This window comes from Fundulus heteroclitus, chromosome 1 (assembly GCF_011125445.2).
Source record: "Fundulus heteroclitus isolate FHET01 chromosome 1, MU-UCD_Fhet_4.1, whole genome shotgun sequence".
NCBI lineage: Eukaryota > Metazoa > Chordata > Actinopteri > Cyprinodontiformes > Fundulidae > Fundulus > Fundulus heteroclitus.
The window spans coordinates 36,024,005-36,035,625 of NC_046361.1; the positions used below are offsets into that span (position 1 = coordinate 36,024,005).

The 11,621-nt window shown below is 40.2% G+C and overlaps 1 long non-coding RNA gene across 2 annotated transcripts; it reads left to right on the forward strand.

Annotated features, from left to right (window-relative positions):
- Positions 1 to 1,745: 1,745 nt before the first annotated feature.
- Positions 1,746 to 7,898, forward strand: LOC110366951. 2 transcript variants are annotated; one of them, XR_002427114.2, is made up of 3 exons: positions 1,746 to 1,781; positions 5,104 to 5,249; positions 7,380 to 7,898. It is a non-coding gene; the product is annotated as an uncharacterized LOC110366951 (long non-coding RNA). The 2 variants fall into 2 exon arrangements; XR_002427115.2 differs by lacking the exon at positions 1,746 to 1,781 and adding an exon at positions 1,919 to 1,985.
- Positions 7,899 to 11,621: the final 3,723 nt, after the last annotated feature.

The window sequence follows — 11,621 nt, forward strand, 5'->3', positions numbered from 1 at the left end:
TTTAGGATTTGCAGACATTACCAATTAGAGTTCTTTATAATTATTAATGCATCCATACTTGCAGAGCCCTTACCGCCCGTGGCCTCTGGGTGGGTAACTAGTGTGTCCACAGGGCAAAAAGTAAAAACTGGAGTCACTGGTGCTAATCCATCCACACAAAGGGAGAACATGCAAATTCCATTCTGAAAGGGCTTGGCCAGGATTTGAACCGAGGACCTTCTTGTGGCAAATAACATTGTTTTTTTGCAATGGCTGGCTAACTTTTATACGTTTTCTTAGTACATAATAAACCTTACAATGATTTTTTTAGTTTTTAATTTTTGCCCCTTCCTGTTAAAATGCGGATGTGACTTTGGACAAGCCCGTGTGTGTGTTAATCATTCTGGGTTTGGTGTCTTAGCGGCTCACCTGTGACAGGGCGGGGCTGAGTAGGCAGCACCTGTCACACCTCTTCTTCACTTCCTCATCAGGCTGCCTCCAGTGGCGCTCGATCAACGTGAGTGGCAGTATTAACGCTTCCTTGTGTTTACCTTTGTCTGACTTACCTGCCTCACACATCTCTTTCCATACCCCTGCCCTGACAGCTCCATTTCTGCCCCCCTTCCGGTGCCTGCACCACCAGGACCAGCAACATCCTTGGGATCCACAGCACAGTCGCCTTCCCAAAGCTCAATTAGACTCATTTAAAATACACACCACTCATTACAAAATCGTCAAACTTCTCTTTTAAGACTCATCCCCTGGAAAAATATTCAAAGGACTATCAAGATTCTGTTCATTATTCTTTGTTTCTTTGTAAAAAGGTAACCTTCAATAATATGCCGGTGTTTTCCTGAGTTATCTCTACATGTGGGTTGGAAAAGTCCCCTCCAACCAACATAGAGACTTTGCTCAGGCTGGATGGGCATTAAGTGTGGATTTGCTCACAATAGTCTTCTTAAATATGAGCTACCTGTATTAACTAGTTAAAAAACCATATAGGAAAACCTGATCCACATATGGCAGAGGGCTTCAGGAAAATCAGATTCCTTTGTGAATTACAACTTGTACCATAATCCTATATGGGACAGCTTTTAAAGACCAATTCCCCATATGGGCCCTATTTGTAAGTGCTGCCAGTATCATGTGAAAAAAGCAACTTTAGATGCTTTAGGATTAGATCAAAGTCTCAAAATTCTTAAAACCACTTCATTGTTTTTTGGTCAGAATCTTTATACAACTTTTCTTTGACGCTGTGAATGTATATGCAGAGCATGCTTATGAAATTACAGAACTAGCGTTTTGCATGTGGGCCTATGTCATGTGAGCTGGCCTTTAATGTTTGGAGTACGTGAAGTGCGGGAGGAGAGATGCAGAGGCAGGAAATGGCGTGGTCCACGACTTCTAATTATTATAATGCCTATTTACAAAGTGCATGTATCAAAAGTGCAATGGAGGCTGGGGGGAGCAGTGTGTCTTCTCCAGCAGTGATGGAAACAGGCGCCTTCAATACTGTCTCACTAACTGGCTTAAACCACTAAACTCTCCCAGGGATGTACATGCTAAGATAAGTACATGAAACTATCTAAAACCCTCCATAAACCATAACTGCAACCATATAAAACCCCAAGCCATATACATAAAATCCTAAACCAAACACCAAAGATAAATAGAAACCCCATAAACTACTAACGGCTCAGCCTGGCTCCCCGTACATTTCCCTGCCTTGGTCCAGCCTGGAACCTTCTTAAGGCGCTCGTTTCTGCACAGACCTCTTTCAAGTGACGGACCTGGAGGGCAAGGTAAGTACAAACACAAAACGTCATTCACTAAAACACAAACACTAAGGACTAAATGGACATATTGCACAAATATTCACTTTGTTGGTACTCTAGTTTTCTAGTTTCTCTCGCCCTTCTCCAGGGCCCAACCACTCTACAGTGCTGCAGTGCCTACAGCGATCTAAAACCAGGAACAAGGAAAGACAACAATCAATAAACACTTATGTACAATAAGTAATAATCAATTGTGTACAATTATTTCTGAAATGTGCAAATACACTTCCTTAGAGTGCTATCCAAAGTGCTAAATATGCAAGTTAAAGTGCTCAAGTGAAAGTTAAAGTGCGTTTCTACTCCTGTTCGTTACAGCCAATCTCTGGCAGTCCTTGGGCTCATTCTGGAGAGGCTGCCAGTCTACAACAGGACAACACAACCACACACACGCATGCAACTCATACTTAAGAGTCGTGTTTTTGGAATGTGGGATGAGGCCAGAGTACCCGGAGAGAATCCACGTATGTACGGGTAGACCATGCAAGCTCCATGCAGAAAGAGGGGGACATTCTAAAACGCTTAACGTGAAAAAGCTTAACGTGGCTTAAGGTAGGAAAACAACGAGGAGTCATCACCAAATTTCGCATGGCCATATCTTGTCATGAAGACTTAAGCCTGTCAAAAAAAAAAAAAAACGAAATCCAACGATTAAAGAAGATATCTCACATTAACGTTTTCTTCTTTATTGGCGCCTATGGCGAGAAAAAGGCTTAACATGATTCAATGTACTTAAACAATGCTCAGTGATCACCAAATTTCTCTTACATATTGCTTATCATAACCACTTAAAACTGTCAAAAAATCGAACCCAAAGTCCAATTATTATGGACGTTATATGACATTAAGTATTTCATAGGCATAGAGGCTATGGAAACAGAAACGCTTAATGTTAGATAACATCCATAATATTTGGACTTTGGGTTTGACATTTTGACAGTTTTATGTGCTCATTAGGAGCAATATGAAAGAGAAATTTGGTGATCATTGATCGTTGATTAGGTACATTAAACCACGTTAAGCCTTTTTCTCGCCATAGGCGCCAATGAAGAAGAAAACGTTAATGCGAGATATCTTCTATAATCGTTTGATTTCGGTTTATTTTTTTTGACAGGCTTAAGTCTTCATGACAAGATATGGCCATGTGAAATTTGGTGATGATCCTTCATTGTTTTCCTACATTAAGCTTTTTCACGTTAAGCGTTTTCACGTTAAGCGTTTTAGAATGTCCCGAAAGAGGCCCCGCCAGGATTCGAACCCAGGACCTTCCAGCTAAAAGGTAAAGGTGCTAACCGCTGGGCTTTAATCACAGGCAATACCAGTACAACGTGGCTGCAAGGTAACAAAGTATAGCATGTATATATGAATATGACAAACTTGAAACATCCATCTGTCCTTCAAGTCCTCTTCCACTGGCTGGAGCCTATTTCTGGTGGGTAACACCCTGGACAGGCAGCCAGTCCATAGGGCTCCATTCAAGGGGTGGCTTTTTTTTATTTTTTATTTTACAATTATATATATAATCTCTCTCTAGCTCTTGTGTGCACAGCTGAGGCTGCTGAAAGGTGCCTCTTCTCTCTCTGCGGCGCACATTAACGGGAAAAATTAGCGGAGCAGACGGTGACTCATCCGAGACACCAGCAGACGTCCTCACGGGAAACCTAATCTGTTTGTTTCTAATTCCCGCGACATGGTAATAATCACCTCTTTCAATCTGCCAATGTTGTGTGCTGTTGACATGGACACACGTGGTTGTGAAGCGAACACAGGCGGCCTCAGATCCCCCACCCCCTCTCTGAACATCAGGGAGAGGGGACCTCACATGGCCGGAGGATGTTTGGATGCTCTGTCCCCTGTCCGCAGCAGGGCTCTGTGAATGAACCCTGTGTTCAGGAAGTCTCTGCTCATGACATCGTTTTTTTTTTTTTTTTTTTTTTGGGTGAAAAAAGCACCACGTGGGCGTTGCCAGCGCCGCGCTCATGCAGATATGCCTGGATGAGTCATGCGGCCTTTGGCGGCGCTCTGGTGTAATGGGATTGGAGCGCACACAGATTTGCTGCGTGAAATCGGACAGGAATGAAAGGCGTAATGACCGTGGCATTTCGTCCGGATCACGTTTCAGTCATTAACAAAATGAGAAAGGAAAAAAAAATTTTGAAAAAATATGCGCACACATTGGGAACTTGTAAATTACAGGGACCCTGCAGGAAACGGAAGTTTTGCTTGTGGACTTCTCTGGAAAAACTGAACATCAGTTTCTCAAAGACGTGAAGCAGCTTCATTAGCTTCCGGTGGGCAAACACTTTCTATACGTACCAGATGGAGCATTAAAAAGAAAACAATCCAAATAAAGGCAATGATTAAATACACTAATCTGGTGTTCATTTGTTGCTACTGCTGTTTTCCGTTCTCATCACAAGCTTTATTGGGGAGTGGTGGCTTAATGATTAGAAGGTAGGACCCTTGCATCCTGGGGAAGCTGTAAGGTTTGAATCCAACAGACTGTCAGTCTAGGTCCCTGAGCCCCAGAACGCCCCCTGGGTGCTGCACAGTGGCAAACCCACTGCTCCCTTCGGTAGGGGGTCACAAACTTTACAGCCTACAAACCCCAAAATAACAGTGTCAGAATCTGTCGACCACCCTTTTCTTTTTCAGGGGGTCATAATGTTATGATTTTATTCACCAAACGTTCTTTATTCATGTATACCTAATATTATGGCTTTGTGATTGCCCCCCCCCCCCACACACACACACAAAAAAGAAAAAAAAATGTATTAGGGCCATTTTGGTATAAACAAAAAGTATTTATTATGGCTACGGAGGAGTGAATTTCCACAAAACACCCTCTAGATTGAATTAATTTAACACATTTGGAAGAAAAAAACATGGAAGTTCTTTGATGTCGACAAGTTGGAAATCCCCCATATCAACCCCCCCCCCCCCCCCCCAGTATATCTCTGACATTGTGAAGTCAGGAGACTACTCATATTTTGGCTAATCTCATTACCCCCTATGTGTTGCCTCGCGAGCCCCCCCTCCCCCTCCCCCCTGGAGGCCCCAACCCACACATTGGGAGCCCCTGCCCTGAGGGATGGGTTAAATGCAGAGGACAAATTTAATTTGAATGTGTTTCAATGACAATAATGATTATTATTATGCTGCTACATATCTCTCTGTCAGTGCAGGCTCTTGCCCAGATGCAAGAATGTTGGATGCAATTTGTGAATGATTTAAGCCATAATGTAGAAATACTGAATGCAGAAAATCCCAGTTTTTTCCCTTTGAACGCCAGAAAGAAGAGATGTTGTGAGGAAACCAGAGTAAAGCGGCAAGCTCTGCTGACGCCCTGCAGAGGGAGACAGAAACATGTGAATGGGGATCAGAAGCACGGGGAGCTGTTCCACGGCACTCAACCAGAATCAAGAGACAGCTAATGAAGTAAGTAGGAAACACAAGAGCTCGCTCTGAGGAGCAGTGGGAACACTGAGTGCCTTTCTTTTTATCCACTGAACTGGAAAATTCAGACACTTCACAACTGAGGCTGGAATCTAACGGTGCACAAATGGGGGGAAAAAAGACCCATAACAGTTTGAGACATTTCAACATTTCAACAAATATAACGGATATGACTGCATAAAACATATTTACATCAAATCCCTTTGTTTAATATGATCCTCCCTCCATCCATCCATCCATCCATCCATCCATCCATCCCCTCCTCACTGATGTTCAAATCTATTCATTCCTTCTTACCCGGTCTGATGTTTATCAAGCATCATCTGGATTAGCAGATTACTGCTAACTTTCTCCAGAGATGGAACCCCCAATCTAAATAAAATGTTCCTCCAATCCCAAGTGGTCCCAGATGAGCCTTTGGTCAGTACATCTCTGCAGTGCGGCTACAATAATCCAAGCGCTCTTTACTGTGCAGATATTTTATATCTAAAGGAATCATATTCCAGGACATTACAACTTTTGTTATGCTCTTTTGTACTATATACACTCTTTTAATATTATATTGTCTGTTGTATTTTATCTTTAATGACATCTTGCTCTAACTCTGCCCTTTGTACTCTATATAAGATAATGGAACCAGAATTTCCTTGAAGGAGTAATCACAAGGGATAAATAAAGTCGAGTCTAAGTCCAAGTGTACTTCCTGTAGACCTTCATTACTAATTCCTTGCTGCCAAAACGTTGACTGTTCAGTAACACAGTGAAAAACAATGGCTCTGTCTCTTGGATGAGTCTGCCTCCTCTGGTCTCTTCAGCCAGATTGTCTCCAGTTTGATGCACATGATTGAGTAAAATGATAACAGCTTGGACAATAGAGCTGCTAAGAACTTTGAAAGACTACAATAAAACAACTTGTATGATTAAATTCCAAATCTTGCTTCAATGTCTGTGGGGAAGGAGATCACTGACCTTGAGGAATCAGAGGAACCCAGACGTCTTTGGGCTTTACAAGTACTTCTTTATTGCTCAGCCAAGATAACTCAAGAAAAAGTGGAATTGAATTAAACTGTCCATAAAGGTGATCTCTGGACACTTTTTGCTCTCAATCCTCTTGAACAAAAAAGATGTCACCAGAAAACAGCTCTGTGAAACCATTGATAATCCAGACTAGCTAGCTCTCAATCTTCCCTTAGATTGACTCAATTTAATCGGCGGTCCGCTGTCACTATGTGCTCCCTCTGGAGGAGGGATTGCTTCAAAGTTAGGCACTCGATGCGATCCGCTGGGTTTCCACAGATATAAAACCAATTTGAATGATAAATTTGACTTAACTGCACTGTTTAATAACTGACATCAAATTTTAAAGTATTTTAAAGTATCAAATTTAAAGTAATTTTTAAAGGTCAAAAGTCCATTTTGCTACATATCTGTAAAATCACAAAGTGCTTGACATTCAAATTGATTATAAAAACTGGTATCATACATAATAAACAAAATACAAGCAAACAACAAAACAAAAAGAATAAAAATATGGAGTTGAAGAACTCCAAGCAGCTGGACAAGCTGGCTGGAAAGGCCAGCTGAGTGCTGGATAGGAGGCCGGATCCTGTCAGATCTGTGGTAGGGAGAGGTGTAATAAGGAGAGAGGTATGCTGAACAGACTGAATGCTATTTTGAAGAAGAGCAGACACCCTCTCCACAGCCTCCCGGAGCGTCAGAAGACTGGTCGCAGCAGTCGGCTCCACACTTTGGGCTGCAGAACCGCTCCACCTCATGTTCAGCCATGCATGCAATCACACATACAAAATACTCTCATTCCCATGATTATTTATTCTTAATGCGCGTGCACACATGTGCACATTCATTTAGAGCAATTATAAAGTCATTTCAAGCTCTATTTTTAACTTTTTCATATTTATATCTTCTTTTTATTGCCTATATTCTATATTTTTGCAGACGAAAATGTGGGTTGTTGTTTTTATGCTTTTTATTTATGTTGAGCTGTTGAACTTCCTCCTTCGGGATGAATAATGTTTTATTATATTCTTCTTGTAAAGTATTTGAACTAATATTTCCTCGTTCTTTTTTTTTTTTTTTTTTTTCTGTTTTAAGCAAACGGCATCACTGGCTACAAAAACAAGAGTAACCTTACATGACGTGAGCTGTCCAGTGGAGAATACTGCTCACAGTGACCTCCCAGAATCCAGAATCTGACAACAACAAAAAAAAGTTTGCTAATGAAAAGAATATCAAAGCTTCAAAACAACCACCCTTGTATCAAAAGGTCAGCTCTGTCCGGTCTGAAATGAGTGCAGCCCAGGGAGCCGACCTCAGTTCTGATCCGGGTCTTTGGAAGTCAGATTCAGGCAGAAGATCAAAAATTACATCAGAGTTGCTCCCCGGCCTTCACCGCACAACACCTTTGAAGTTGTCCACTCTGTCTCCATCTGCCTTTCAAACACCCCCTGGACTATTTTATGAGTTCAGCTCAAAGCTATGCAGTCATATTCAATAAAACTAAATATTATTTAAACGTGCATTTATTTTAGTAACTCAACTGTAGAGGATGATTTGATATGACGACAGCGGAAGAAAACCCAATAAAGTTAGAATATTAGATCAGACCAATAATACAACATTTAAATACAATTAATCATGCCTTATGAAAAGTGTGTTTAATACCTGTTAAAGTTTGTTGTTTTCAGAAGGTATTGTTAATCTGAGAAACAAGCTTTACATCCTAATGCTTTGGATGTGACTGTACTTTGGCCCACAATGAGTTTTCTAGGCACGCTGAAAGTCCTCCTTACATTTTTCACTTTAGGAGTTCACTTAAGGCCTAAGATGCTTCATCTTACCATGATAAAATTCTAAGAAAAATCTTAAAGTTCATGAAAATTCTGAGATTTTTCCTAAAATGACGTCACTAAGAGCTACTTTTAGTTTTACTTTTTGTTATTCTTTGTGCATATGGATACAGATCTACTAAGAATCTGTGGCAGGCTGTTGAAAGTTGCTGCTCAATTATGACATTTGATCTGAGTGAGTTTCAGTCATTTTCCAAAGAGGAACGGGAAAATTATCAGCATCACATTGGAGAAAATCACTGCCACCAGTCTGTAACTTATTGTATTGCATTGAAATGATTAATTCCTGCTAGTTTTAGTAATAAAATATTCCTGGAAATTAGGCAAAGTATGTGATTGTTGACGTGAATTGAGTACTTTTACATGCACAAATGGTCCCCCTACAACAGATCTCAACGTATGAGATAGGGAGTGAAACAAGCTGCTTAAATTGCTAAATAGTTTGAGTCAGCAGGTGGTGAAATCCCACTCTCTTGCTTTTAGGGGAGCGGTGACATCAGCTCTCTGATGGACCTGCTGCTCATTAAATCAGAGGAAACAGTCTGCGCTGGTAAATACAGCAGCCGCCCACCAACCAACAGCAGTACAAGCAACAACTGCTGCATGGATCATTTCTATACTTCTGTACTTCCCACTGTTACAAGTGTTAAAGGTCTTCTGTTTGCATAATCCCCTGACAGTGGAATAATTGGGAAGATATATATATAAATTCAGATTTATATAAGACACCGTGTTAAATGGATATTTTATAACAATCCCCGTGCTGGAGCTAAATGCAGTGTAATGCATTTTATGTAACTTCGCCGTTCACTTTGCAGTGAGACGGTTGGTCTGAAAAGGAGTTATAGACTTGATAAAAGAAGTTATAATTTCATATGTTTGACCTGTTGAATCTGCTAAAAACAGATTTAACTCTGCTCACCTGATTTAGTAAGTTCACTGCTTATTTCTTGTTTTCCACATTGACTTCCGGCAACTACAAGAAGGTAAGAAATTGTTAAAGGTAAGCAGATGTGTGGCTGAAGGGCTAGGTAGTCAGCTATCTTGTGAAAACGATGTTATATTTATGGAGGGACCCCACCAACAGCGTGTTGTGACACCGGAACGACTGGACAACCAGAACCAACACTAGAACAAAACTAGATGAAGAGTCCTAGATTTTACAGTTTATAAAGAAATGCTATAGAGATATTTTTATTTAGGCAAGGCAAGGCAGGTTTATTTATAAAGCACTTTTCAGTAACAAAGTGCTGTACATGAAAGAAGAAAAAAAGAGGAAAGGAAAACATTACAGAGGCAACCATATTGCACTGAGATACAGTAAAAGACAAGCAGGACTACAAACTTCAACATTAACATTTAAAGGCAACTCTAAACAAATGCATTTTTAATCTTGATTTAAAGGAACTCAGGCTTTCAGCGCTTTTACAGTTTTCTGGAAGTTTGTTCCAGATAAGTGGAGCATAGGAACTAAATGCTGCTTCTCCGTGTTTGGTTCTGGTTCTGGTTCTGCAGAGCAGGCTGGAGCCAGAAGACCTGAGTGGTCTGGAGGGTTGATGCCCTGATAACAAGTCTGTGATGTATTTAGGTGCTAAGCTATTTAGGGATTTATAGACTAACAGAAGTATTTAAAGTCTATTCTCTGAGATCCAGGGAGCCAGTGGAAGGACTTTAGAACCGGGTCCATGTTCTCTACTTTCTTAGTCTTAGTGAGGATGCAGGCTGCAGCATTCTGGATCAGCTGCAGCTGTCTGATTCACTTTTTAGGCAGACCTGTGAAAACACCGTTGCAGTGAATCTATTCTACTAAATATAAGCGCATGGATTAGTTTTTCTAGATCCTGCTGAGACATCAGTCCTTTAATCCTGGAAATGATCTTCAGGTGATAGAAAGCCGACCTTGTAACTGTCTTTAGATGCTTTTGGAGGTTCAGCTCTGAGTCTGTCACTACTCCCAGGTTTCAGGCCTGATCAGTGGTTTCTAGCTGAAGCAGCTAAAGCTGTGTGCTAACTTTTGATCTCTAGTCCTTCTGTTTTACAATTATGCACTACTCGTTGTTTGTCTTTCACATAAAACCCAAATAAATATTTAGAGGTTTGTGCATGGAACATGACGAAATGTGGAAACGTTTGTGAACAACCGCATGCATAAAAGGCGATATAGCTACAATCTGATATTTTTTAAATTCATATTTAATAAAAGTTTAATTGCATGCCTGTTTCATGTTGCGGATGGTACCTTCCTACAGCAAAGGTCCTTTATAGATTAATGCAGAATTTAGAATTATCCTTCAACATTTGAAATGGGAGGGAAAGTGGTGAAAATGGCTGAGCAATAACTAAGACAGTTTCCTCCCCTTTATTTACTTAATAACAACACAACAGAGCAATTCAGAACAACACAATCAGAACAATTCAGTAAAGCAGATTTTTTTTGTTTTGTTTATAGCATCTTCTCTGTAGCTGTTTTATATTATTTGCTCAGTAACAGATGTTGCGTTTTTCCCCCAAGGTTGAGGGTATTAAATAACTCATGGTTGTGTGTTTTTAATGCATCTTTTACACTCTAATTGTTGAGCGTTCTAGCGGTAAAGGCATTAAGTGCTGCCAGTAATTCAAATCACAAGGACTCTCACATTTCACTTGCCATTATTTTAATGGATGTTTCCAAGGTTTAAAGAAAATGCCATTGTTGGTTTCATTTAAGAAAATAAACCCTTTTTATTCTCTCTCACTTTCATACACAGTTGCCACACAAAATGAAAATGTGCACACAAGTACGCAGAAGCAAAGCTTTATATAAATGTGTTTTTTTAATCTGCCTATTGATTTATTTATTTTTACATCTTTTTGAGGTTGGTTCCATGTCCTGTTAAAGATTTAGAAAACTGCCACCCTGTTCTATAATGCCTCATGGCTATCCTGATACGTCCAAGCCTCAGAAGACTGAGGAATCTAGATTTGTTTGACCAGGATGACCCTGTGCCTTTTAGTCCCTTTAGTTTCTGCGTATGTTATGCTAAAACAAAACGCATTGATTTTTTTTCAAAATTTATGTTTTATCACATTGTAACCCCTGCTGTTAATACCCTTTACCAGCAGGAGAGCTAGTTTACCATTCTGCGTTGTACCAGGGGATGTTAAATCAGAATCAGAATCAAGTTTAATCGCCAAGTAGGTTTGCACATACAAGGACTTTGACTTGGTGTTGATGGTGCAGACAAAATAACAATACAACAAAATAAAATTAATAAACAAAACTAATGGGTAAATATACATGAGTGGTAAATGGCCTGCTCTTGAATACTGCTTTATTAAGTCTTGAGGACCCCAAAGTGCTTTACACGACATTCAATTCAATTCAACTCAATTCAATGCTATTCAATTCTATTTTATTTATATAGCGCTAATTCAGAAAACATGTCATCTCAAGGCACTTTCCACAGTCAAATTGAATCAGATTATACAAATTGGGTCAGATTATACA